The sequence below is a fragment of the Procambarus clarkii genome, chromosome 22 (genome assembly GCF_040958095.1).
Source record: "Procambarus clarkii isolate CNS0578487 chromosome 22, FALCON_Pclarkii_2.0, whole genome shotgun sequence".
NCBI classification, from domain to species: Eukaryota; Metazoa; Arthropoda; class Malacostraca; order Decapoda; family Cambaridae; genus Procambarus; species Procambarus clarkii.
The window spans coordinates 19253803-19279647 of record NC_091171.1 but is presented as its reverse complement, the minus strand read 5'-3'; the positions used below and the strand labels follow the sequence as shown (position 1 = coordinate 19279647).

Genomic DNA, 25845 nt, shown 5'->3' with positions numbered 1-25845 from the left:
GCTCCCCCCTCCCCCTCCCGGGGTGGGGAGGGCTGCGCGGACGATCGGCGCGGCAGTAAAGTGTGATGTTTGCTTGTTTGCTTGTTTCCTTGGGATTGTAGGGAGTTTTCTACCTCTCTGTTCGGTTTTTGTTGTAGTTTCTTACCATGTGGGGTTTGTTTTGTTACGCCTACCTTTCTGGGTGCCTAACCCCGGTCGATGGCAGATAAGGAAAACCCCCAACCATATGGGGTTTTCCAGGGCCATTGCTCCCTGAAACCTCTCTGAAGGGACCAGGTTCTGGCGCTGGTCCCTGGTAGGTCTGAACTCCTTAGCTAATGTCCCGGTCTAACATAACACACATTAGCCCGATAAGCTCCAGGGAGCCGTAGGGGCTCCCCACAGAAAACAGCAGCCAAAGACGGGAACTTACGAATGTTGTGAACACTGGGATAGATTGCAGGCTGGCAGGACCGAATAATCCTGTGTACAACCTGGGAGACCTGCGCCCTGGAACAGGGAAGAAGGGAAACCGGGTCCACCCAAAGTGCATCCCCTGCCACGGAGGCCATGGCGTGCAAATAACAGCGAAGAGCCGCAACCGGACACAAAGCATGATGCATCCCCGGCCAAACAAACCAAGCATCAACAACCTAAGGACCCCTTCGAAAAGCAGCAGACTTATTCTTCGCCAGAAAAGGAGACAGCTGCAAATGAATGAAACGACCACCAGGACCAAAGGGGCAGAAACCTCTGCGCCAGAGGAGAGCATGAAGCTCCCTGGCCTAACCCCCAGAGGCCAATGCCAACAAGAAAGGAACCTTAGAAAAACAGTCCCGAACTGGGGGGGGTTACCTTGAGGTGCTTCCGGGGCATAACGAAGAGGTCCACCTCCGGGCGCCCGTACGTCCAGCAGAGCAAACTGAACGAGTCGACGTCGCCCATCCATTCCGTGGATATGGGAATGAACTGAGACAGGCCATCCGCCAGGACATATGACACCCCCTGAACGTGAACCTTCAGGAGAGCCAAACCCTGAGAACTCAGCAGATGAGTCACCCAAAGCAATCGGCTTCAAAAAGCCATGGATCGCATCAAACCCCCGTGGTTCAGACAATGTACCACAGGGAAGCAGTCTGAATGGAGCTAGATCATTGCTCCGCGAGTGATACAAACCCTCTGAAGTGAATGCTACACCGACATAAACTCCCACGCCATGCTGTGAGCCCAACGGAAGGACGAACCCCACCGACCCTGGGCGGCCTGGTGAGCACTGGTTACAAAACCCCAGCCGAGACACAAGGCATCTGTGAACACAGAGTGAGGGCTCAGGGAGGCGTCACGGCACAGAACCCCGAAAAACCTGCAGAAGCAGCAGCTGGCGACGCAGCAGTCGACGCAAGGCTCCTGACGCAGCAGCCAATGCAAGGCTCCTGGGATCTGAACCCATCGATCGCGAGAGCGGCGGATGGGATGCCCCTGAAGAAACCAGAACAGTCACCGAACCCAGATCCGACTCGACCGGGTAGACCAGCACAGCAAAGTTAAAGCTCACGCACAGCCGCTCGAACATTCATTGTGTGACCTGGGTGCCCTATAAAAACAGCCATAGGCAGGACCGCAACCGCAACAACTCCGCTGAAGGGAGAGACAAGGAAGCAGGTTCGAGAGTCCCACACAAGACCCAGCCAAGTCCAAACCTGAGAGGGAACCAAATGGGATTTCGTCCAGTTCACCAAGAACCCGAACCCGGCGAGCTGGGAAAGGACCAAATCCCTGGCGAGCAGACATACGGACTGGCCGGGAGCCCACACCAGTCAGTCGTGGAGGTAAGCCAGAACCCGAACTCCTAACAGAAGCAAAAGGGTCACGAAGACCCAGGTAAGGCGTGTGAACACGCGAGGTGCCAGACTTAAACCAAATGGAAGGCAACGAAAGCAGTAAGCCTGTCGTCCCACGACAAAACCTAGTCAGTCACTGAACCCTGGATGAATCGGGACGTGCCAATACACATCCCGGAAGTCCAGACACCATCCAGGCACCCGGCGCCAAAAGCAGCCGGACGTGAGACAGAGTGTTCATCCGTAAGAAGATGCAAAAGACCTAGGGGTTCAGATGGGACAAGTCCAGTATGAATCGCAGATCCACACAATCCCATTTCGGAACTGAAAACAAGCGAGAAACCCACTTGAGAGACACTTGTTTCGACCACGCCCAAGTGAACCCACTCCAGGATGACCCAACAGAGCGCAGGGAAAAAGGCCTGCCCTACCAGCCCCGATCCTCCCAAAGGAGGAGGAATGACCCAACACCACTGCAGGCTGGAGGAAACGACCCGAAATGCCCACAAATCATGGGACCAGACAAGAGCAAACAGCACGAGCCTCCCCTCTATCGCCCGCCAACGGGGCGAACCACGAAAGGGCCGATGTCCCCTACGAGAGCCCAACCAACACTCACACCGATCACCCTCACCAACCAGACGCCGACAGTTCCGCAGGAGGGGCAGGTCCCGAATCTGGCACTACTGGCTTACGACAACCAAAGGAGCCCCGAGACCTCGCACAACCCTTCCGGGTAGGACCGGAAGCAGGGGAAGTTATGAGTAGGAAGAACCACAGCAGGGAAAGGGCTAGGGGGCGCACACGAAACCCTCAAGTCCAGGTCCCTATAACCAAAGCGAGGCAGCTGCGGGGCATCTGGAAAGACAACTAACCTCGCACAATAGAGCAACCTAAACCTCTCATGCAAGGCTGAAGCTGCCTACACCCGAATATCAGATTCAGTGGACTGGGTGAATTGGAGTACAAGCAAAGAACACCACTCGCAGGACTCTGGGTCAAAGATGTCAGTGAACCCACAGGCAGCATGGTGGAGGCAAAGACGGTGAGTGTCACCCTGAAACAAGGGGACAGAGCAACCTTCAAACTTGCACGAGACGAGGTGGGGCTCAAAGGTCTCCTCCATCGGACCACTGAGCCCCAATGAGGGTTCCTAGGGCTCTTAGGCTGACTGCTAAGGGAAGCCCAGGCGAGGTATAGTACTGCTAACCGGTTATCCCAGAGCTTCCAATCAATCAAACTAAAAGCTAAACCCCTGCGACGTGTGCAAGCACGGGGACCTAGTGGAGGGCCACCCAAACCATACAATTAGTCCTACTACCACACACCAGGCAGACCCCCACCAGGCAAAATAAAACAACAAAAAAAAGAAAAACCCTGCAAAAGCATAACGTCTCCAGGTGCTCAGGCGCTGGCTCGCACCTGAGCCAGCGACGAAACTACCTCCTACCCAAGGGCAAACAGGAGTAAGAACAACCACAGCTGAACCCCAGGGGTGGGCAATCACCGAGCAGCAACAGAACCTCATGGAGGTAGTCCCCAAACGACTCGGGGAAGATAACCCTAGGCCGCAGGCGCAGTACTTAAAGGGCACTGAGGGAAGGTAGCTCTAGGTGCATGCAGCCCCAGTACTCTTGTGTTACTCCTAGCTCGCACACCACCAACACAGAGCAACAACACCGCTATGCAGCACTGTGCAATGAATGAAGATAGTCGATGACTGTCACCAACACAACAGCCTTCTGAACTGAGGAGAGTAGCCGGCATGGGAGTCTGGAAGCCCCCCCTAGTCCCCCTCCTGGAGAGGAAGGGGGGGGGTTGCACAGACGGATGCACAGCAGTTGTGGTGATGTCATGCTTGTTTGCTTGTTTTTGATTGGGAAGTTCTGCTTGCTAGTTTGGCTTTTGGTTTGTAATTTTTGACTAGTAGTAGTTTGCTTTGGAATTCCTGCCTTTCTGGGTGCCTGACCTGGTAGATGGCAGACAAAGACTGCTTCCAATTACACGAGGGTGTCTTTAGGCCAAATCATATACTGTATATGATTTGAATATAATCAAAATGTTATTTCTTATTTCTGTGCCTGAAATGAGGCCATAGAGAAATAGTGGTGCAAGGAGAGTGCCATGGGGTACAGAGCTTCTCACTGTGCTCAATTTGATTTACTGTTATTCATGGCAATGTTTAACATGAAAATAAATATGCATTACCCCCACTAAATCTGTTATTTCTTTTAGCCTCATTTTATCAGCCATCACTTTATGGGCACATTTATCATATGCTTTTGCCAAGTCCATGTATTCAACATATACATTTTGGTTTTATTCTAATACTTCTGTAAATTTGTCATATTGTTTGAGTAATTGTGGAAAGTAGACTCTTCCAGCTCTAAATACACGTTAACCTGGATTCTGTAGTTAAATTTTTTCCATAAAACTTGAGGTTGATTTCTAATCACTTTCAAAGACCAATAATGTGTGTGCCATTATTACTTCTTTTTTTTTTGGGGGGGGGAGGGGGGGGCGAACAACAGTTTGCCACCTGCCTTGTTGAGTAGAACTATATATATACTGATTTAAGAGATTCTGGTATTTAGTCAGTATCCAAGCTTTTTCTTCATGTTAAATGGGGAGATTGTGCATCTGATACTTTGTATTTCATTATATAAGAGTTCCTTTATACAAGACCAGCTTGTTCAAAGAAATTATTTCCCGAGGTTTCATGAGAAGTTTGTGAGGATGCAGGTGGATCTGTTTGCCTCAACTTGGAGTCATCAAGAAAGAATTCTTGGGATGGTTCTGAACAGAAAACTGTTACTGGACGACAACATAATGACCACTGTGCAAGGACCGTATGCTATGCTTTCCAAGTTTAAAATTGCTTTTAAGTACAATGGGGCCTCGACTTACGATGCTAATCCGTTCTCAGAGACGGATCGTAAGTCGAAATATCGTAAGTCGAAGCAAATTTTCCCATAAGAAAAAGGGATTTGAATTAATCCGTTCCCCACCCTCCAAAATGTTAACTTAAAAATACATTTTATACTGAATACAATGTTTTTTTCTAACTACAATACAGTACCTAAGTTTATCTTATCTTTATGGAGGGCTCTTGATGGCATATGGAAGATGGTGATGAGGGGGGGGGAGTAGAGTTGTTACTGTTTGGAAGGGGAGTCCCCTTCCATTATCACATCAGGCAGTGATGTTTTCTCTGGGGTACTCTCTCTCCTATGTTTTGCCTGAATACCACTAGGACCTGGTTGTGGTTCAGTGCTTGTTTGTCTCGCTACAAATTTGTCAAGACGTTTGTTTTTTCCCTTCGTTTTAACATTTGTCTGTAATGAGGCATCACTTTAGCACCCATAATGTCCTTTTTCTAAGCCAGTATGGTGGATATCGTTGACTGAGATTTGTTGTACTGCCTAGCCAGTCCAACATCCCGCACACCATCTTCATATTTACGAATGATCTCTTGTTTCTGCTCTATGGTCATCCTTACATGGGAACTCATGTTGAGCCTTACCACTGACTTTCCTGGGATTCATGGCTTGATATATAATAAATAATTTAATATTCAAAATGCAAAAAAATCACCACAAAAGCGAAATTTCTTATAGACGCGATCGTCACTAAGCAGGCAGCTGTAGTAAACTGAGGCAGGTCAGCCGTGTGACCAGAAACTACACGCTCAGTCGACCCGAACGTGTACCAACAAGTATCGCAAGTCAACGACACCATCAGATGTCGAGTCGTATTTTTCGATGAAATTTACATCGTAACTCGAAATTATCGTAAGTAGGGGCAATCGTAAGTCGAGGTGCCACTGTATGTGTATGGAGACATTAAAAAAACATATTCATGACTTTTCAGAGACCAGAATTGCAATATACAGCAGTTGTATGGTGCCCCATACCTTAAGAATCACATCAATAAACTAGAAAAGGTGCAAAGACATGCAATAAAATTGCTCCTGGAACTGAAAACAAGTGCTACGAGGAGGGGTTAGAGGCGTTAAATATACCAAAGCTAGAAGACAGAAGGAAATGAGGCGATATGATCACTACGTACAAAACAGTAACAATATCGACAAAATTAACAAAAAACCAGCGTTGAATGTAATGAAACGCCATTTTCTGGGTGAGTCCCGGAGGCTCCCCGGAGCTATCCCAGGCTGATATGCTAATGTCAGACTTTGGCATCAGTCATGTGTATGGAGTTCTTAGGCCTACCAGGGACCACGGCCAGAACCGGGCCCCCTCAGAGAGGCAAGGGAAGCAATGGCCTATAGAAGCCCCCGTGTAGTTGGAAGCATTCTATGTCTGCCATCGACCGGAACAGGCACCCAGAAAGGTAAGCGCCCCAAAACAAACCCCTATTCTGGTTAAAATTGCTACCAAAAACCGAACTAGTGGATAGAATTCCCCAACCGAAAACAAGCAAACTAGTGTGACGTCACACACTGCCGCGCCGCTGTCTGCGCAGCTCCCCCCTTCACGGGAGAGGGAAGGGGGAACCCCAGACCCCCCGCGCCGGCTACCCACACCTCAGTTCTTGAGGCTGGATGTCAAAAACGCGAAAAACCGCCGACCGGAGGGAGGGAGGGATGCCGGGGAGCCTCCGGGACTCACCCAGAAAATGGCGTTTCATTACATTCAACGCTGGTTTTCTGGGGGGAGCCCCGGAGGCTCCCCGGAGCTAACTACCCACAGACAGAAAAAGAGGGACTTACCCGGGAGGCGGTCGTCGCTCACCCCTCAACTCGAAGCCAAGACAACTGGCTGCAACCGCCGACCCAAAGCAACACAGGCCCGACGAGGCCCAGGGACATTCACAAGGTAACGAGCAGCCAGGACCCTGTTCGACCGCCAAAATCCCCGCGCCCGAATATCAGACCAAGACATATTCCCAAAGACGGCAGCAAGAGCCGCGAACTTACGAACGTCATGGGCACGGGGATAGACCGCAGGCTGGCTGGACCTAATAACCCTGCGGATGACCTGAGAGACCCGAACCCGCGAACAGGGAAGAAGGGAAACCGGATCAACCCACAGCGCGTCCCCGGACACAGAAGCTGTGGCGCGCAAATAACGGCGAAGCACCGCAACCGGACACAAAACATGATGCACCCCCGGCCTGACCAACCAAGCATCAACCACCCATGGACCCCTCCGGAACGCAGCAGTCTCATTCTTCGCCAGAAAAGAAGGAGACGGCTGCAAATGAACAAAACTATCACCACGACCAAAAGAGCAGAAACCCCTGCGCCGGAGGAGAGCATGAAGTTCCCCTACCCGACCCCCAGAGGCCAAAACCAACAAGAAAAGTGCCTTGGAAAAACAATCCTGGACCGAAGGGGCCACAACGAAACGAGGAGATGAAAGGAAAGCGAGCACTCTGTCCAAAGACCAGGACGGCTCAGGCGACGCATGAGCAGGCCGGAGGTGAAACAATGTACGAGACAGCTTGTGAAACGGCGCAGACGTAACATCGATACCGAAAGCAAGCTGAAGCGGCTCCGCCAGCGCCGCACGATACGAAGCGACAGTGTTAGGCATAAGATGACGGTCCTGAAACAACCACGAGAGGAAGGACAAGACAACCCGAACAGACAAGGAGCTAACACGACGAAGACGCAAAAAGAAACGGAAGGACCGCCAGGAAACTTCATACTGCCGCCGAGAAGAAGCCCTCAGGTGGGACACCAACAAGGAGGCCACCTGATCACCATAGAGATGATGATAGACTCAAGTCAAAAAAACCATACGCGAAGACTCGAGGAGAAGATCGAACCAGCTACGTGACGTACCGGCCCGATCTGCTGAAAGAGGCGGAGCCGCGGGAAAACCCTCGGGTTCGGACACCGAGCAACCAACGCCTGAAACCAAGGCTGGGCCGGCCACCAAGGGGCCAGAAGGACAACTCTCCCCTGGTAAGTCTCTAAGCGAGTCAGGACCTGGAGCAACAGCCGAACCAGGGGAAAGAGGTACAGGAACCCCAACCTCGACCAGTCTAGCCGAAAGGCATCGACCCCGACGGCCTCGCAATCGGGGAAGGGCGCCGCATAAACGGGAAGACGCCGCGACCACGCCGACGCGAAGAGGTCCACTTCAGGGCGCCCGAACGTCTGGCAAAGCCAACGGAAGGACTCGTCGTCGACCGTCCACTCCGTGGAGAGGGGAACGAAGCGAGACAGGGCGTCGGCCAAGACGTTGGACACGCCCCGTACGTGAACCGCCATGAGAGCCAAACCCCGAGAACTCAGCAGACGAGTCACCCGAAGCGACCAACCCCAAAGAGACAAGGACCGCATCGAACCCCCGCGGTTCAGGCAATGAACCACCGGAGAGCAGTCCGAATGGAGCCGAATCGTCGATCCGCGGGCCACCCAAATCCTCCCCAGAGCAAACCACACTGCCGCGAACTCCCGCACCGTACTGTGAGCTCGACGGAAGGACGGATCCCAACGCCCCTGGCCGGCCTGGTGAGCACTGGTCACAAAACCCCAGCCGAGAGACAACGCATCCGTGTACACATCGAGCGAGGGCTCGGGTAGGCGCCAAGGCACTGAACCCCGAAAAACCCGAAGAGGAAGCCGGTAACGCAGCAACCGACGCAAGGCCCCCGGGGGTCGAACTCTGCGATCGCGAGAGAGGCGGAAGGGGGAACCCAGAAGGAACCAGAACAGCCGTCGAAGCCAAACCCGACCCGGCGGATAGACCACCATCGCGAAGTTCAGGCTCCCGCACAGCCCCTCAAGCAACCACCGGGTGACCCGAGGGCCCTCCAGAAACAGACGAAGGCGGGACCGCAGCCGCAGGAGAGACTCCGGAGGGAGAGACAAGGAGGCGGTTCGAGAGTCCCACACGAGACCCAGCCAAGTCCGAACCTGAGAGGGAACCAGATGGGACTTCCTCCAGTTCACCAAGAAACTGAACTCGGCGAGCTGGGAAAGAACCAAATCCCTGGCTAGCAAGCAAGCTAACTGGCTGGGAGCCCAAACCAGCCAGTCGTCGAGGTAGGCCAACACCCGAACACCTAGGAGACGCAAACGAGCCACCACAACCCGTGTAAGGCGCGTGAACACGCGAGGTGCCAGGTTCAACCCGAACGGGAGACAACGAAAGCGGTAACTCAGACGCCCCACAACAAAACCGAGCCAGTCCCTGAACCGCGGATGAATCGGGACATGCCAATAAGCGTCCCGGAGGTCCAGGGACACCATCCAAGCTCCCGGCTCCAAGAGGAGCCGAACCTGAGACAGCGTAGTCATCCGAAAGGAGGGGCAATGAACCCAGGGGTTCAGACGGGACAAGTCCAGAATGAACCGCAGGTCCGCGCAGTCCCGTTTCGGAACCGGAAACAGACGGGAAACCCATCTGAGGGACGACGTCATTTCGACGACGCCCAAGCGTACCCACTCCAAATTGACTCGACAGAGTGCAGGGGAAGAAACCTGCCCTGCCAGCCCCGACCCCCCAACGGGGGAAGGGGCCACCCAACGCCACCGCAGGCCGCGAGACACGACCCGAAAGGCCCACGAATCGTGGGACCAGGCGCGGGCGAACAGCGCAAGCCGCCCCCCCATCGCCCCGTCAAGGGGGCAAACCGCGAAAGGGCCGGCGACCCTTACGAGACCCAGAACCCCACACAGCGCGAACACCGCGCCGACCAGACGAGGGAGGGTCCGCAGGAGGAGCCAACCCCAAACCTGACACCAGAGGCCTACCACGACGAGAGGAACCCCGAGCCCTGGCACGACCTTTCCGGGAAGACCCACCCCGGGACCCCTGGAAAACCAACAAGTCCGACATCGGACGACAAGCCGCCGATGCAGCCTGAATAAACTGCGCCACGGCCGACTCCCCAAACAGGAGAGGACAAAAAGGTGAAGAACGCCTAAGAGCCAGAGCCCAAGCAGATTCCACGGAGGAACCCAGCACCGCCTGCCGACACGCGAGACGGGAAGCATAGAACAGGGAAACCGCATCCCGCAAAATCGGCGTGAACAGCTTCAACAAGGCAGCCGACAAACGCGCAGCCGAGGACAAGGTGCCGGACCCCGGGACGGACCCAAGCGTCCCCACATCCTCCACGAGTCAATCCGAAGACAGCTCCAGGAGGGAAAAGAACCGCAAGGCCGAACACAAAAGGCCCCGGGCGCGCAAGTCCTCCGCCACGAGCGCCGCCGAAAGAGAGGGAACCTGCACATGGAGCTGAATAACGCCCATATCGCGGGGAAGGGCAGGGGCAAACAAGCACTCATTCAGGTACTCAAGTTCACCCCCCAGGAAAACCTGAAGCACCGTGGAAGCTTCCCGCCACTCCAACGTGCGGGAACGACAGAAGGAATGCCAGAAATCCAGACCAAACAAGGGGCAGTCTGCTAGCCAGGACGACTCCGGAACCTCGTAACGGAGCCAGAAAGGGAACGAAGTCCCAAACCTGAACGTGGACAGATCCATTTCCGAGGCATAATCCGGGTCACGCAGGAGGTAAGCTGCAAAGGCCGCTCGCACCACACCAGGTTGGATGCGATAAGCCGAAAACCTCCGGAAGGACGGAACCGACGTACCCGGGGGAACACAGAACCAAACCCGGGGAGGGGCCGACACCAAATCCAACTCGTACGCAGAGGGGGGAAAAGAAAACCCCACTCCTTGTAACAATAAGCCCCGCTCAGTGGGAAGAAAAACCCAGGCGGGGGCCAGCGGGGCCCAAGGCCCCCAAGTCAGCCCCTCCCCAGCCTTGAGGTCCGTCACCACAGGACCCGAGGCCGAGTCCCCTCCCCAAGCCCCGACCCCATAAGACAAGGACGGAGCAGACGGAAAAGCTGGAGGAAGGGGGGCCCACTGGTCAGACCCTGAAGCTTCGGCCGGGAGGCAAGACTCGAATGCCTCTGACCAAGCACTCACGGAACTCTGCACTCTGCCCCACGGAAGGGGCAACCCCCGAAGCTGCCCGAGTCTCGAGATCAAGTAACCCCTGATCCGACCCCGAAACCCTCAGACGCTTAGGGGCCGGAAGCATGGGCGTGGGACCAGAACGAACAGAAGGGGAAGGACGAGGAGGTGCGGACTGAACCAGGATCGAAGCGACCCCCACCCCCAAGTCCGGGTCTCCAAAAGCAAAGCGGGACAGCCCCGGGGCATCCGGGGAAGCAACCAACCGAGCGCGTTGCAACAGACGAAACCTAGACTGCAACGCACGTGCCGCCTGTACCCGAATAGAATCATCAGAGGATTGGGTAAATTGAGTCACAAGCAAGCAGCAACACTCACAGGACTCAGGGTCGAAAGTATCACCGACTCAACAGGCAGCGTGGCAGAGGCAAAAACAATGAGGGTCACCCTGAGACAAGGGGACCGAGCAACCCTCAAACTCGCACACAGCGAGTGGGGACTCCGGGGTCACATCCATCGGACCCACGCGCCCCCTAGGGGATTCCCAGGGTCTTGAGCGTTTACTTTAAGAGGACTCGCGCTCAGGTAGTCCCAGGCAGGGTGCTGCAAACCGGCGCCCAAAACTACCAAACAAACTTCTAAAGCTGAACCCCAGGGACGTGTACACTCACGGGGACCTAGCAGGGGGCGCCACCGAGGAGAACAGTGGAAGGGCAAAAACAAACTGAATAAAATGACAGAACCCCCCACCAGGCAAAAAGAAAAAGAAAAACAAAACCCCGCAAGAGGACAGCGAACCCCAAGGAACAGAGCCGGCCGCGATGTCGGGAAATACAAGCTGAGCAGCACCCTGCGCCCCTACCAGTGCAAACTGCCTCTTACCTGCCGGTAACAAGGGAGAACAGAACACCCAAGAGCCCAACAGGCGGCCGAAAAACCGAAAGGTAAAACGGACCAGCAGAGGCAGACCCCGAGGAGCCTGTGGAAGGTGGCCCCAAGCCCCAAGGCCAGTACTTACAGGGCACCTAGGGAAGGCAGCCCTAGGCGCATGCAGCCCGAGTACTGAAGATAACTCCTGGCTCTCGCACCCACAAAACTAACACCACACGCAAAGCACAGTGCAGTAGCGACACCGGAGCCAGAGCACACGACCATCGCCTATAGCATCAGCCTCAAGAACTGAGGTGTGGGTAGCCGGCGCGGGGGGTCTGGGGCTCCCCCTTCCCCCTCCCGGGGAGGGGGGAGCTGCGCAGACAGCGGCGTGGCAGTGTGTGACGTCACACTAGTTTGCTTGTTTTCGGTTGGGGAGTTCTATCCACTAGTTCGGTTTTTGGTAGCAATTTTAACCAGAATAGGGGTTTGTTTTGGGGCGCTTACCTTTCTGGGTGCCTGTTCCGGTCGATGGCAGACATAGAATGCTTCCAACTACACGGGGGCTTCTATAGGCCATTGCTCCCCTTGCCTCTCTGAGGGGGCCTGGTTCTGGCCGTGGTCCCCGGTAGGCCTAAGAACTCCATACACATGACTGATGCCAAAGTCTGACATTAGCATATCAGCCTGGGATAGCTCCGGGGAGCCGACGGGGCTCCCCCCAGAAAAATTTTTGAAAACTGCAATTTCAAGAACAAGATAACAGTTTTAAACTAAGGAAACAGCTACTGAAAAAAATTATAAATTTAATTTTTGCACACAGTCATTAGACTATTGGAACAAGTTAAGTGAGGTGATGGGAGCCAAAACCGTCATAAAACTCAAAGCTTCACATGACAAGAGTACTGGGAAGATGGGACACCACGCGCACAACTCTCATCTTGTAACTACACTCAGGTTCAGGTATATGTGGAAAATTTGGACCGGGAGACTCTTGTTCAGGTGAATACCTTTTGCCTGGATTGGTTCTAGTGGGATTTGCATCGTGTACTTTGTTTCAGATTCATCCTCCTGTGCTTTCCAGATTGGAGATTATTGTAAGTAGCATCACACTCCTGTCTCCTTTGTGGCTGGATCATATATGCTTCCCATCACGTTCTTTTTTCCGTGGCTTCACATCTCTTTAGGATCGGCATCTGACACAAAGGACAATTGTCAGTAATTACACTTTAGGTAATTACTGACAATTGTCCTTTTCAAAGGCACTGTTTACTATGTACAAATCTTCTGTCCTCTTAGACCATAAAACACAAAGAATTACAACATTTGCATAACCCTGAACAACATTGGTTCAAAACAGGAAGCTCATGCCTCTCATGCTTGATAGACTATGACAAGGCCTTGGATGCCATGGAAAACAAGCAAACACTAATTTAGCAAAATATGTAGATTTTGCATAAGCTTTTAACAAATATGACAAAGGTATTATTACACACAAAATGTGCAGAAAAAGAATTATTGGCACGGTTGAAAGAAGAATTTTAAAATTCCTAACAATTAGAACCCAAAGAGTAATAGTCAACAAAGTAAAATCCAAATCACCCACCGTGAAAACCTCCGTTTCCCAGTGTACTGTGCTTGATCCAGAACATTTTCTCATCCTCAGACAAAGACTCAAACTATAGTATCTTATCCTTTGCAGATGACAAAAGAATTTTTATGAGAGTAGATAATATAGAAGACAGCAAACCTCCAAACTTATGTAAATCAGGTCTTATAATAAACCACAGAAAACAACATGTTTAATGAAAAAATTTCCAGTTCCTGCACTATGGTAAAAATGAAAATATAAAAATGGAAACCAGATATAAAATGCAATCAGATCACACAGAAAATAAAAGTGATATAAGAGATTGAAGAGTAATCATGTCAGAAGACCTTGATTTTAACCCATAGACAGTGGTTATTGTCAAGTGTTGATTCACAGGATAATGTAGTTATCATCATATGAAGATTTAAAAAATTATTGGCTGGGAAGTCCAGGGGAGCCTCGAACTCACCAAACCAGCTACTAAATGCCAGTTCAGAGGCTAATCATCAAAAGCAAAACGGAACTGCTGACTGGAGGGAGGGTTGCCAGGGAGCCTCCAAGGCTCACTCAGAAAAATGGCGTTTCATTACATTCAATGCTGATTTTCTGTGGGGAGCCCCCTTCAGCTTCTTAGAGCTACATAACCAAAGATAAGGAAAAAATGGACTTACCCGAGAGGCAGCCACCACAAGCTCCTCAACTCAAAGGTGAGACAACCAGCTGAAAGCTACACACGAATGCCCAGGACCAGGAATGTTGACCAAATAATGGGTGGCCTGGATCCTGTTCGACCTCCAAAATCCCTGCACCTGAATATTAGCTCAAGACATGTTGCCGAAGACGGCGGCTAAAGCAGCAAACTTCTGAAAGTCATGGGCACGAGGATAGACCACAGGTTGGCTACACTTAACACTATCGAGCGCCGGGCATGCGCGCCGCCAGCTTAGAGGTCATGCCCACGGCGTGCGGGAGAGCGTGTGGGCAAGCGTGCGGGAGAGCGTGTGGGCAAGCGTGCGGCAACACTGAAATGTGTATATTCATTTCAGTTTTCTCACCTTGATTCTCGTGCTACGTCGTTCGTTTTGGTATTGTGTTCGCAATAGAATTCCCTACAGGTGTACAGTATATGCATATAATGTCCAAAAGCCTGGCGTAACCCCTAACAGCAAAGCCTAAATTTTACAAAAGCTACCCGTGAGCGCACAAAATCAGTAAAATGTGTTTACTCGTTTCAGTTTTCTCACCTAAATTCTCGTGCTACGTCGTTCATTTTGGTATCATTGTGTTCGCATTTAAATTCCCTGCAGGTGTATATGCATATAATGTCCAAAGCCCGGCGTGATTCCCCGCAGGAAAAGCCTAAAGTTACCTGTAAAAGAGCACCAATTGGCACACCACAACCTAAGGTGTATACTCGTTCAGTTTGATAACATCAATTTTCGTGTTACGTCTTTCATTTTGGTATCAAATTGTTCGCAATATAAAGGCGCGTATTTTGAAACTAGTCCCATAAAAATAGAGCAATAACTGGAATTTTAACAAATATTTTAATTTTGAACGCTCATCATCACAAAATTATTTGTCTTTCCAGTGTTCTCACATAAATTTTTGTGTTACATCTTTCATTTTGGTATCAAATTGTTTGCAATGTAAAGACGCGCATTTTAAAACTAGTCCCAAAATAATAGCACAATAAATAGAATTTTAACAAATATTTACAAAAAAATTCCAAAAATGTATTTATAATCTTTCAAGTGATCCGATATCAGGTTTCGTGTTACATCTTTCATTTTGGTATCAAATTGTGCGCACTCTAGGGGCGCTTATTTTGAAACTGTCCCGAATAAAAACTATCCAAACTATCAATCGAATGAATTTTATAAAAATATTTTTGTATTGGACGCGAGCGCTGTCCACAACTAGGACTCAAGAGAAAAAAAGTGGACGTGAGCGTAGTCCACGGCCATCGATAGTATTAATAACAGTGCGGATGACCTGGGAGACCCGAGTACTGGAACAGTGAACGAAGGAAACTGGATCAACCCACAATGCATCCCCAGCCACAGAAGCCGAGGCACACAGGTAACAGAGAAGAGCCGCAGTCGGACACAACGCATGATTCACCCCCGGCCTGACCAACCAAGCATCAATGACCCAAGGACCCCTCCGGAAAGCAGCAGCCTCGTTCTTTGTCAGAAAAGAAGAAGGCTGCAACTGAGAAAACTGTAGCGAGTAGATTATCCCAATAATATACTCGCTCCAAATGCATTGTTAATATTCCTGTCAACCTTTGGAGATGAATGAGGTGAGGCGTTGCCCGGGCAACACGGTGAGGTGTTGCCCGAGCATATAAGCTGCAGAATAGAAAATATTAACTAGTCTACTTTCAAGTGTGGTCTAGAACAGACACTTGCGAGATACCATACCAACTCTCGGTGCGCTCAACTCACACCATTGCTCGCCAAGGTATCACCTGCATACTTCTGTATACTCGACTAAATATATATATATGCTCTTAGTGTCTGTGTTTATTGTCACCATACTTTACGTAACAATAGAACCAGTGAGTGACCCAGTGAGTGAAAAAGAACACTTAGTCGCAAACTAGATCTTCGTCATGGATTTATCTACCAGGTTTCCAGCATACAATGCAGATGAACCAGAATTTTGGTTCATGCAGATGGAGGCTATTTTCGACCACCACGAAATTACGACTGAGAAAACCCGATATGCCTGTACCCTGCCAACACTTCCATCGGAGGCGATGCACACTGCCTCCGCTGTCATCATCGCACCATCACCAGACACCAGGACGTACACCTCATTGAAGGCCACTCTTCTACAGGCAGCGATGACACGCCAAATTCAACAAAGGGATCAACTCCTCACTGACAAAAGATTAGCAGACAAAACACCAGCCCAGCTTCTGCAGCATATTCAGTATGTGATGCATACTGCAACTGGCCCAGCCCCCAGCGAGATTGTGAGATCACTCTGGATACAACTCTGTCCAAAACACATTCAACCGGCCCTATTCAGTATGGCTGACGACACCCCATTAGCCCAGCTGGCTACACTGGCAGACAGGATTCATACGATGTCTGATAACGCTACGTTGTCCCACCTCAGTAATACACAGCAGACTACAAACACCCAACAACTCGATGTCCTCCAGAACCGGCGTTTCTTCCGCCCAGGGAGGACGTACCAAGCGAATCCAGTATCAGGATCTAGGCGACAGCGAGAACACTGAGAGCTTTGTTTTTACCACCAGAGGTTCGGACACCAAGCCCACAACTGTAGGGCTCCTTGTTCCTGGTCGGGAAACTACTTCGGCGGGGACTGTTAACGGCCAGTAACCTCACCGTTTCAAACACTACACTGCTCTACATATCTAACATCATAACCAAACGCCGTTTCCTCGTTGACTCAGGTGCAGCGGATAGTGTGTTGCCTCCCCCGTTGGTCAAACGGAACCGCACTCCTGGTTTGGACTTACAGGCTGCCAATGGTACGTCCGTCCGTACATATGGGACCTGCACCCTGGTTCTCGATTTCGCTTCTCTGGGTCGCTTTACCTGGACTTTCCTCATAGCGGATGTGAAACAACCCATTCTTGGATGGGATTTCCTGCAACACCATCGACTTATTGTGGATCCCGCAGGTGCAGTACTTCGAGCCTCCCCTAGTACCTCTACACAAGTTAACATCGTCACCCCAGTCACATCTACGGAACTTCAAGCACTCCTGGATGAATTCAAAGATGTGACCCAACCCGCCAGCCCTCGACCAGAGGTGCAACATACGATTACGCATCACATTACTACAATGGGAGCACCTACCTTCACTAGACCACGCTGCCTGGCGCCGGAATGACTGGCGGTAGCACGTGCTGAGCTCAATAAACTACAGGAGGTAGGAATAATCCGCCCTTCGAACAGTCCATGGGCTTCACCTCTTTATATGGTCCCGAAAACAGCCCCAGGGAAATGGCGCCCGTGCGGAGACTACAGGGCATCCCAATGTTCGTACTCTGACGGATCACTACCCAATACCACACATCCAGGATTTCTCACAGGGATTGAGCAATGCAACCGTTTTTTCGAAAATTGACCTTGTGCGGGCATTTCACCAGATCCCTGTGGAACCGGCAGACATTCCAAAAACAGCGATCACAACACCTTTTGGACTGTTTGAATTCGTCCGGATGCCTTTTGGTCTACGGAATGCAGCCCAGACATTCCAACGCTTCATCGACCAAGTAGTTAAGGACCTTCCTTTTTGCTACGCCTACATTGACGATCTGCTGGTGGCCAGTACATCACCAACAGAACATCTGCTACACCTCCGACTCCTTCTCACCCATCTGCACAACTTCGGCTTGCAGCTCAACTCCGAGAAGTGTATTTTCCATGTTCCAGAGCTGGATTTCTTGGGACACCGTGTGTCAGCAGCAGGGGTCCAACCACTAGAGAAGAAAATTGGGGCAATCAAGGAATTCCCGCGCCCATCCACTCCAAAGAAGTTGCAAGATTTTCTTGGTGTGGTGAATTTTTATCATCGATTCATCCCAGATTGTTCGGACATTTTGCGACACTTATACGACCTCTTACGTAGTCGGAAACTCACTTCCCGTCTTCCGTTGGAGTGGACTCCCCAGGCAGAGACAGCATTCACCGACATAAAACACAAGCTGGCGGAATTCACCTTACTCGCACACCCAGTGTCTGACGCTCCCACAAATCTATCTACTGACACTTCCAACACAGCAATTGGTGCTGTACTACACCAGCTCATTGAAGGAGAATGGTGCCCAATTGCATTCTTTTCAGCGCGCCTGTCACCCACTGAAGAAAAGTACAGCACTTTTGATAGGAAACTGCTCGCCATCTACTCAGCCATACAACATTTCCGGCACTTTCTCGAGGGGCGGAACTTCCACATCCTCACAGACCACAAACCTCTCACTTATGCACTGGCGGCCAAGGGTGATGCTCACTCTCCTCGAGTAGCCAACCACCTGGGATTTATCTCCCAATTAACCTCGGATATCTGCCATGTCAAAGGAACTAATAATGTCATAGCCAATGCACTGTCTCGACCCACCATAAACCACGTCGTGACAAACCCAGCTCAGGTGGACTATTGTGTAATCAGTAAGGCCCAACGGGAAGACCCTGATCTGCAGCGATTACGAACATCTGACAGCTCTCCGGTTCATCGAGATTCCCATGGAAGGTGGCGGAAGTATAATCTGTGACACCTCACGGACGGGAGCACTTAGGCCCTACATTCCTGCCCAGTTTCGCTGGAAATCGTTCTTAGTATTTCACTCCCTAGCACACCCAGGAGTACATGCTTCCCAGAAACTACTAACGGAGCGTGTCGTATGGCCAGGAATTAATGCCGATGTTTGACGATGGACTCGCTCATGTCTCCAGTGCCAGTGAGCGAAAACACATCATCACACAAAGAGCCCTCTTCAACAGTTCCCGTTACCTTCTGACTGTTTCGAGGTGGAGAATGTAGACATCGTTGGACCATTACCGTCGGCAAGAGGATATTCTTAACTACTCACCTGCATCGATCGATTCTCCAGACGGCCAGAAGCAATCCCATTAATCAACATCTCAGCTGAGTCAGTGGTCCAGGCTTTCCTCTCTGGATGGGTCGCCCGTTTTGGCAGCCCCTCTGTCATCATCACCGACCAAGGACGACAGTTCGAATCATATCTATGGAAGGAACTTATGGAATTCCTTGGCACCACACATAACCGAACCACAGCATTCCACCCCGAGTCGAACGGAATGGTAGAACGCTTTTATAGACAACTAAAAGCTGCCCTAAGAGCTCAATCATGCCCTGATGATTGGATCAACATCCTTCCATTAGTCTTGCTTGGCATTCATTCGGCCACAAAGGAGGACAGTGGATTCTCGGCAGCAGACTTAGTATACGGATCTAGCCTGCGGCTTCCGGGCGAATTCTTAACCCCGACGCCGCTTATCACACCCCCAGACCCCACTTTTGTCCAGAAATTACGGGCGGCCATGACAAACATTCGGCCAACACCACCACGCCAACCGGCAACTCATGCTACATATGTGCCTCATGAGCTCCACACAACTGAACACGTGTTTGTAAGAATCGACGCTGTTCGACGCCCTCTACAGTCACCTTACGAAGGACCATTTAAAGTGGTTTCTCGAACACCGAGGTTCTTCACCATTGAACACCGAGGACAGCGGGTAAACATCTCCATCGATCGCCTTAAACCTGCACACTGTGACGCTGCCCCAGACATCCCTCCAGAGACACATCCGCTGACTACGCAGTTCACTTTTCGACCACAGTTACCAGCAGCAGCACCGCCACCTACGACAACGGACGATCCTGTACGACCTCCCACCATACAACCCCAGTTACCAGCCGCACCACCACCTGATCCTACGACGACGGACGATCCAGTGCGACCTCCTACCCTAAGACCCCAGTTAGATGACATCAGCGAAGAGGAGGAAGTTAACTTTCATGGTTATGTAACGCGAGCAGGGCGTACAATTCACTGACCAGCTAGGTTCCTTGATCAAGTATTTTTCCTTTCATCCCCTGGGAGGGGGAGTTCTGCAGAGAGTAGATTATCCCAATAATATACTCGCTCCAAATGCATTGTTAATATTCCTGTCAACCTTTGGAGATGAATGAGGTGAGGCATGCCTGGGCAACACGGTGAGGTGTTGCCCGAGCATATAAGCAGCAGAATAGTAGATATTAACTAGTCTACTTTCAAGTAGACTAGTTAATAGTCTGTTCTAGACCACTAGTAGACTAGTGGTCTAGAACAGACACTTGCGAGATACCGTACCAACTCTCGGTGCGCTCAACTCGCACCATTGCTCGCCAAGGTATCTCCTGCATACTTCTGTATACTCGACTAAATATATATATATTCCCTTAGTGTCTGTGTTTATTGTCACCATATTTTACGTAACAATAGAACCGTTACAAAACCGACTACCAGGACTGAAAGAGCAGAAACCCCTGCGCTGGAGGAGAGCATGAAGCTCACCGAGCTTCATGCTCCCAACCCTCGGAGGCCAATGCCAACAGAAAGAGAGCCTTAGAAAAACAATCCTGAACCAAAGGGGCCACCACGAACGAAGGAGAAGAAAGATAGGAGAGCATCCTATCTTTACCAGAACGACCCAGGCGGCGCATAAGCAGGCCGGAGGTGAAACAAGGCACAAGAAATCTTACAAAATGGGGCAGAAGCAACATCCATCCCGAACGCAAGCTGCAGAGCTTCGCTAGTGCGGAACCATACGAGGCGACAGTATTAGGCATTAAATGACAGTCCTGAAAAAGCAAAGATAGAAAGGACAAGACTATTTCTATTAGAAATAGAAGACAACCAACGAAGAGAGAGAAAATGGTGGAAAGAACGTCATTAAACTTCATACTACAGCTGAGACAAAGCTCTCAGTTGGGATACCATAACGGAGCCACCTGATCACCATACAAATGGTGATAAACCCGCATCGAAAAGACTAGACGCGAAGAGTGGAGGAGAAGACCGAACCAGCTATTTTTCGATGTACTGGACCGGTCCGATTTGCTGGAAGATGCGGAGCCATGGAAAAGCCCCAGGTTTGGACACCGAGCAAGCAGCGCCTGAAACCAAGGCTGGGCCACCAACCAAGGGGGCCACCAAGGACTACTCTTCCGTGGTAAGACTCCAACTGAGCCAGAACCCCAAGCAACAGCTGGACTGGGGAGAAGAGGTACAAGTAATCTCACCTCGACCAGTCCTGCTGAAAGGCAGCCACCGCGAACGTTGTGATTGGAGAAAGGCGCCACATATATCGAGAGACGCTGTGACCAAGCCGACATGAAGAGGTCCACCTCAGGGAGCCCATACATCCGGTAGAGCCAACTGAAGGAGTCAGTGTCGACCATCCATTCCTTGGACAGGGTAATGAACTGAGACAGGCGGCCATTAGGCACACCTCGGATATGAACTGCACGGAGAGCCAAACCCTGAGTATCCAGCAGACGAGCCACTCGAAGAGACCAGCCCCAAAGAAGCAAAGACCGAAGAGAAGCCCCCACGGTTCAGGCAATGAACCACCGGAGAATACTGTAGTCCGAATTGAGCCAAACGGTCGAGGCCCGAGTGACCCGAATCCTTCAAAGTGACAGCCAGACCACCGCAAAGTCCTACACCGTGCTGTGAGCCCGACGGAAGAATAGACCCCACTGCCCTGGTGAGTACTGGTCATAAAGCCCCAGCCGCAACATAATCTCTCGGAAATAAGAGGACAGAACTGAGCCAAAGACTGCAGAGCCAGGGCCCAAACCGAATCTAGAGAGAGCAAGGATGGCATGCCGACACGCTAGCCAAGAGGTAAAAAACATAGATACCGCCTCCTGCAGGATCCTCCTGCAAACAGCTTCACCAGGGCACCAGACGGCCAAAGGCCCCTCACTCGACGCCCACACATCCTCCGAATGCCAGTTTGAAGACAGCTCCAGAAGACCGAAGAAGTGCAAGACTGAGGCCGAGGCCAAGTGACTGTGAGCTCGATGATCATCAGCTGCCAAAATAGCTAAGAGTGGGAACCTGAGCATGAAAGTGCACCAGACCCACATCACGAGATTATGCAGAAGCAAAGAGGCACTCATTGAGGAACTCTAGTGACACCTCCCCCCCCCCCCCAAGAACACCTGCAAACAAACCTACCCCCAGGACCAAAAGAGCAGAAACCCCTGTGCCGGAGGAGAGCATGAAGCTCCACTACCTGACCCCCAGAGGCCAATGCTAACAAAAACAGGGCCTTGCAAAAACAATCTTGGACCAAAGGGGCCACCACAAACCGAGGAGAGGAAAGATAAGAGAGCACCCTGTCCAAGGACCAGGACGGCTCAGGCGGCACATGAGCAGGCCGGAGGTGAAACATAGCACGAGAAAGCTTACGGAACGGGGCAAATGTGACGTCCACCCCGAACACAAGCTGGAGCGGCTCCGCCAGCGTGGCACTATATGAGGTGACAGTATTAGGCATCAAATGACAGTCCTGAAAATTGCCAAGAAAGAAAGGACATGACAACCCAATCCAAAAGAGAAGATAACCTACGAAGAGCAAGAAAATGGGGAAAAGAATGCCAGGAAACTTCATACTGTCGCTGAGACGAAGCTCTCAGGTGGGACACTATCAATGAAGCCACCTGATCACCATAGAAATGGTGATATACCCGCATCAAAAAGACCAGGCGCGAAGATTGAACCAGCCCCGTACCGGACTGGTCTGACCTGCTGAAAAAGGCGGAATCGCAGGAAACGCCCTGGGTTCGGATACCGAGCAAACAGCGCCGGAAACCAAGGCTGGGCCGGACACCAAGGGGCCACAAGGACTCCCTGGGAAGGCCTCCAACCGAGCCAGAACCCAAAGCAACAGCTGTACCGGGGGAAAGAGGTACAGGTAACCCCACCTCGACCAGTCGTGTCGAAAGGCATCCACCGCAAACGCCTCGCAGTCGGGGAAGGGCGTCACATAAATATAAACGCCAAGACCACGCCGACGCGAAAAGGTCCACGTCCGGGAGTCCATATGTCTGGCAGATCCAACGAAACCAGTCGTCGTCGACCATCCATTCCGTGGACGGGGGAATGAAGCGAGACAGGACATTGGACACTCCCTGGATATGAACCGCACGGAGAGCCAAACCCTGAGAATCCAGCAGACGAACCACTCGAAGGGACCAACCCCAAAGAGGCAAGGACCAAAGAGAACCCCCGCGGTTCAGGCAATGAACCACTGGAGAACAGTCCGAGTGGAGCCGTACGGTCGATCCCCGAGCGACCTGAACCCTCCGAAGTGCAAACCAGACTGCCGTGAACTCCCAAACCGTGCTGTGAGCCCGATGGAAGGACAGACCCCCACTGTCCCTGGCCGAGCTGATGAGCACTGGTCACAAAGCCCCAGCCGAGAGACAACGCATCCATGAACACATCGAGCCAAGTCTTGGGAAGGCGCCAAGGTACCGAACCCCAAAAACCCCTAAGAGGAAGCCAGCGACGCAGCAACCGACACAAGGCTATCAGAGGATCTTGAGGTTATCTTGAGATGACTTCGGGACTTTAGTGTCCCCGCGGCCCGGTCCTCGACCAGGCCTCCACCCCCAGGAAGCAGCCCGTGACAGCTGACTAACACCCAGGTACCTATTTTACTGCTAGGTAACAGGGGCATAGGGTGAAAGAAACTCTGCCCACTGTTTCTCGCCGGCTTCCGGGATTGAACACGGGACCACAGGATCACAAGTCCAGCGTGCTGTCCGCTCGGCCGACCAGCTCCCCTGTTCGGGTTCGGGTTGGGTTCGACCAGGATGAACCCAACGATCGCAAGAGAGGTGGAAGGGGCGTCCCCTGAAAGAACCAAAACAGACGCCGAAGTCAAACCCGACTTCGCAAGTAGACCAGCACAGCGAAGTTCAGACTCCCGCACAACTTCTCGAGCAACCACCGAGTGACCTAGGACCCCCTCAGCCAATGGCGGGACCGCAGCCACAACAGCGCCTCTGGAGGGAGAGACAAGGAAGCAGTCCGAGAATCCCAAACAAGACCCAGGCTGGTCTGAACCTGGGATGGAACCAGATGGGACTTCCTCCAGTTCACCAGGAGCCCGAACCTGGCAAGCTGGGTGCATGGGTGCCTGAGAAACTGCGAGACCGCAGCCTCTGCAAACAGCAATGGACAAAACAGAGATGAAAACCTAAGAGCCAGGGCCCAAGCGGATTCCAAAGAGAGGGCGAGCACAGCCTGATGGCATGCGAAGCGAGAAGTAAATAACAGAGACACCGCCTCCTTCAGGACGGGCGCAAGAGCTTCAACAGTGCACCCGACGCCCTAGCTGCCGGAGTCAGCATCCCAGACGAAGCCCCGTCACTCAACGCTTCCACATCCTCCTCAAGCCAGGCAGAAAACAGCTTGAGAAGGGAAAAGAAACGTAAGACCGAAGTCAAATGCCCACGGGTGCACAAATCCTCCACAACCAACGATGTCAAAAGTAAAGGTAAACCTGCAGAACCATAGAAGTTTCACGCCAATCAAGCGTGCGGGTCCGACAGACCCCATGCCAATGCCCCCAACGAAAAGAATGGACAGTCTGCCAGCCAGGAAGACTCTAGAACCTCTAAATGCACCCAAAAGTGGGCAGAAGAACCAAACTCGAAAATGGATGGATTCATCACAAAGGCATAAAACAAGTCTCGCAAGAGGTATGCAGCAAGAGCCTCCCGAGCCTCCTTCACGGAGATACGGGAAGTAGAAAACCTCTGGAAAGATGGAGCCGAGGAACCCAAAGGAGCCCGGAACCGAACCCGGGGAGGAGCCAAACCCAAATCATACTCATACAGGGAAAGGGGTTAAGGAAACCCCTCCTCCTGCAACAATAAGCCCTGCGAGGAAGGGAAAAGCACCCAAGCGGGTTCAAAGGGGGCCTCAAGGACCCCAGGTCAACTCCTCCCCAGCCCCAAAATCCCCCACGTTGGGACCCGGGGCAGAGCCGTCCTCTAAAACCTCTACCCCTGAAGAAAAGGCAGAGTCCAGGGGAAAGGCAGACAAAAAGGGGGTCCAACCAGACAATTCTGGTTGGACCCAGAAGCCTCGGCAGGAAGAATGGCTCAAATGCCTCCGTCCCCAACCCGAATGGGGCAGCCCCCGAAGCCGCCCGTGTCTCATTACCAACTAAACGCTGTGCCAAAACCGAAACCCTAACCCTCAGATGTTTGGGAGCAGGACACAGGGAGGAGGTGCAGGATGAATAACAGGGGAAGGACCAGGGAGCACGGAAGGAGTCAATCGAAGCGACTAACGTCCCCAGGTCCGGGTCCCTAAAACCAAAACGGGGCAGCCTCGGGGCATCCGGGTGGGAAACCAACCTAGCGCATTGCAGCAACCTAAACATAACATGCAACACGGATGCTGCCTGTATCCTAACAGCAACATCCTCAGAATAAAACTGGAGCACAAGCAGAGAACACGACTCGCAGGACTCTGGGTCAAAGATGTCGTTGACCCAACAGGCAGCATGACGGAGGCAAAACAGGTGACTGTCACCCCTGAGACAATGGCACACAGCAACCTTCAAACCCGCACAAGGCAGGCTGGAACTTGGGAAACACATCCATGGGTCCACCGAGCCCCGACAGGGGTTTCCAGGGCCAGTAAGGTAACAACTATGGAAAGCCCGGGCAAGGTGTTGCTAACCGATTAAAAAACCCAAACTAACAACGGGTAGAGGACAACACTGAATCCCCTGTAACATGTACAAGCATGGGGGGCCTAGCAGAGGGCCACCAAAACAGTATCAGGGAAACTATAGTCCCACGAGGCAGACCCCCGCCAGGCAAACAAAAACAAAACAAAACAAAAACCCTGCAAAAGTACACTGTCCCCAGAGGCAACAGGAATCGGTCGCCGCGTAGGTGGCAGGCCGCGCAACACCTTGACACCCTAACCAGCACAACACCGCTCCCTACCCGAGGCCAAACATGGGCCCCAAGCCCCAGCTGGCCCCAAGGGCGAGGCAAATGCCGAGCAGCAATAACCCCTACAGGAGCGGTTCCCGAACGCCCCAGGGAAGATAACCCTGACACACAGGGGCAG

At 52.0% G+C, this 25845-nt stretch overlaps 1 protein-coding gene across 2 annotated transcripts in view; it reads right to left on the bottom strand.

The window, feature by feature from the left end:
• Positions 1–25845, bottom strand: part of LOC123757713 (uncharacterized) — a 95525-nt gene that overhangs the window by 52109 nt on the left and 17571 nt on the right. The window lies entirely within an intron of this gene.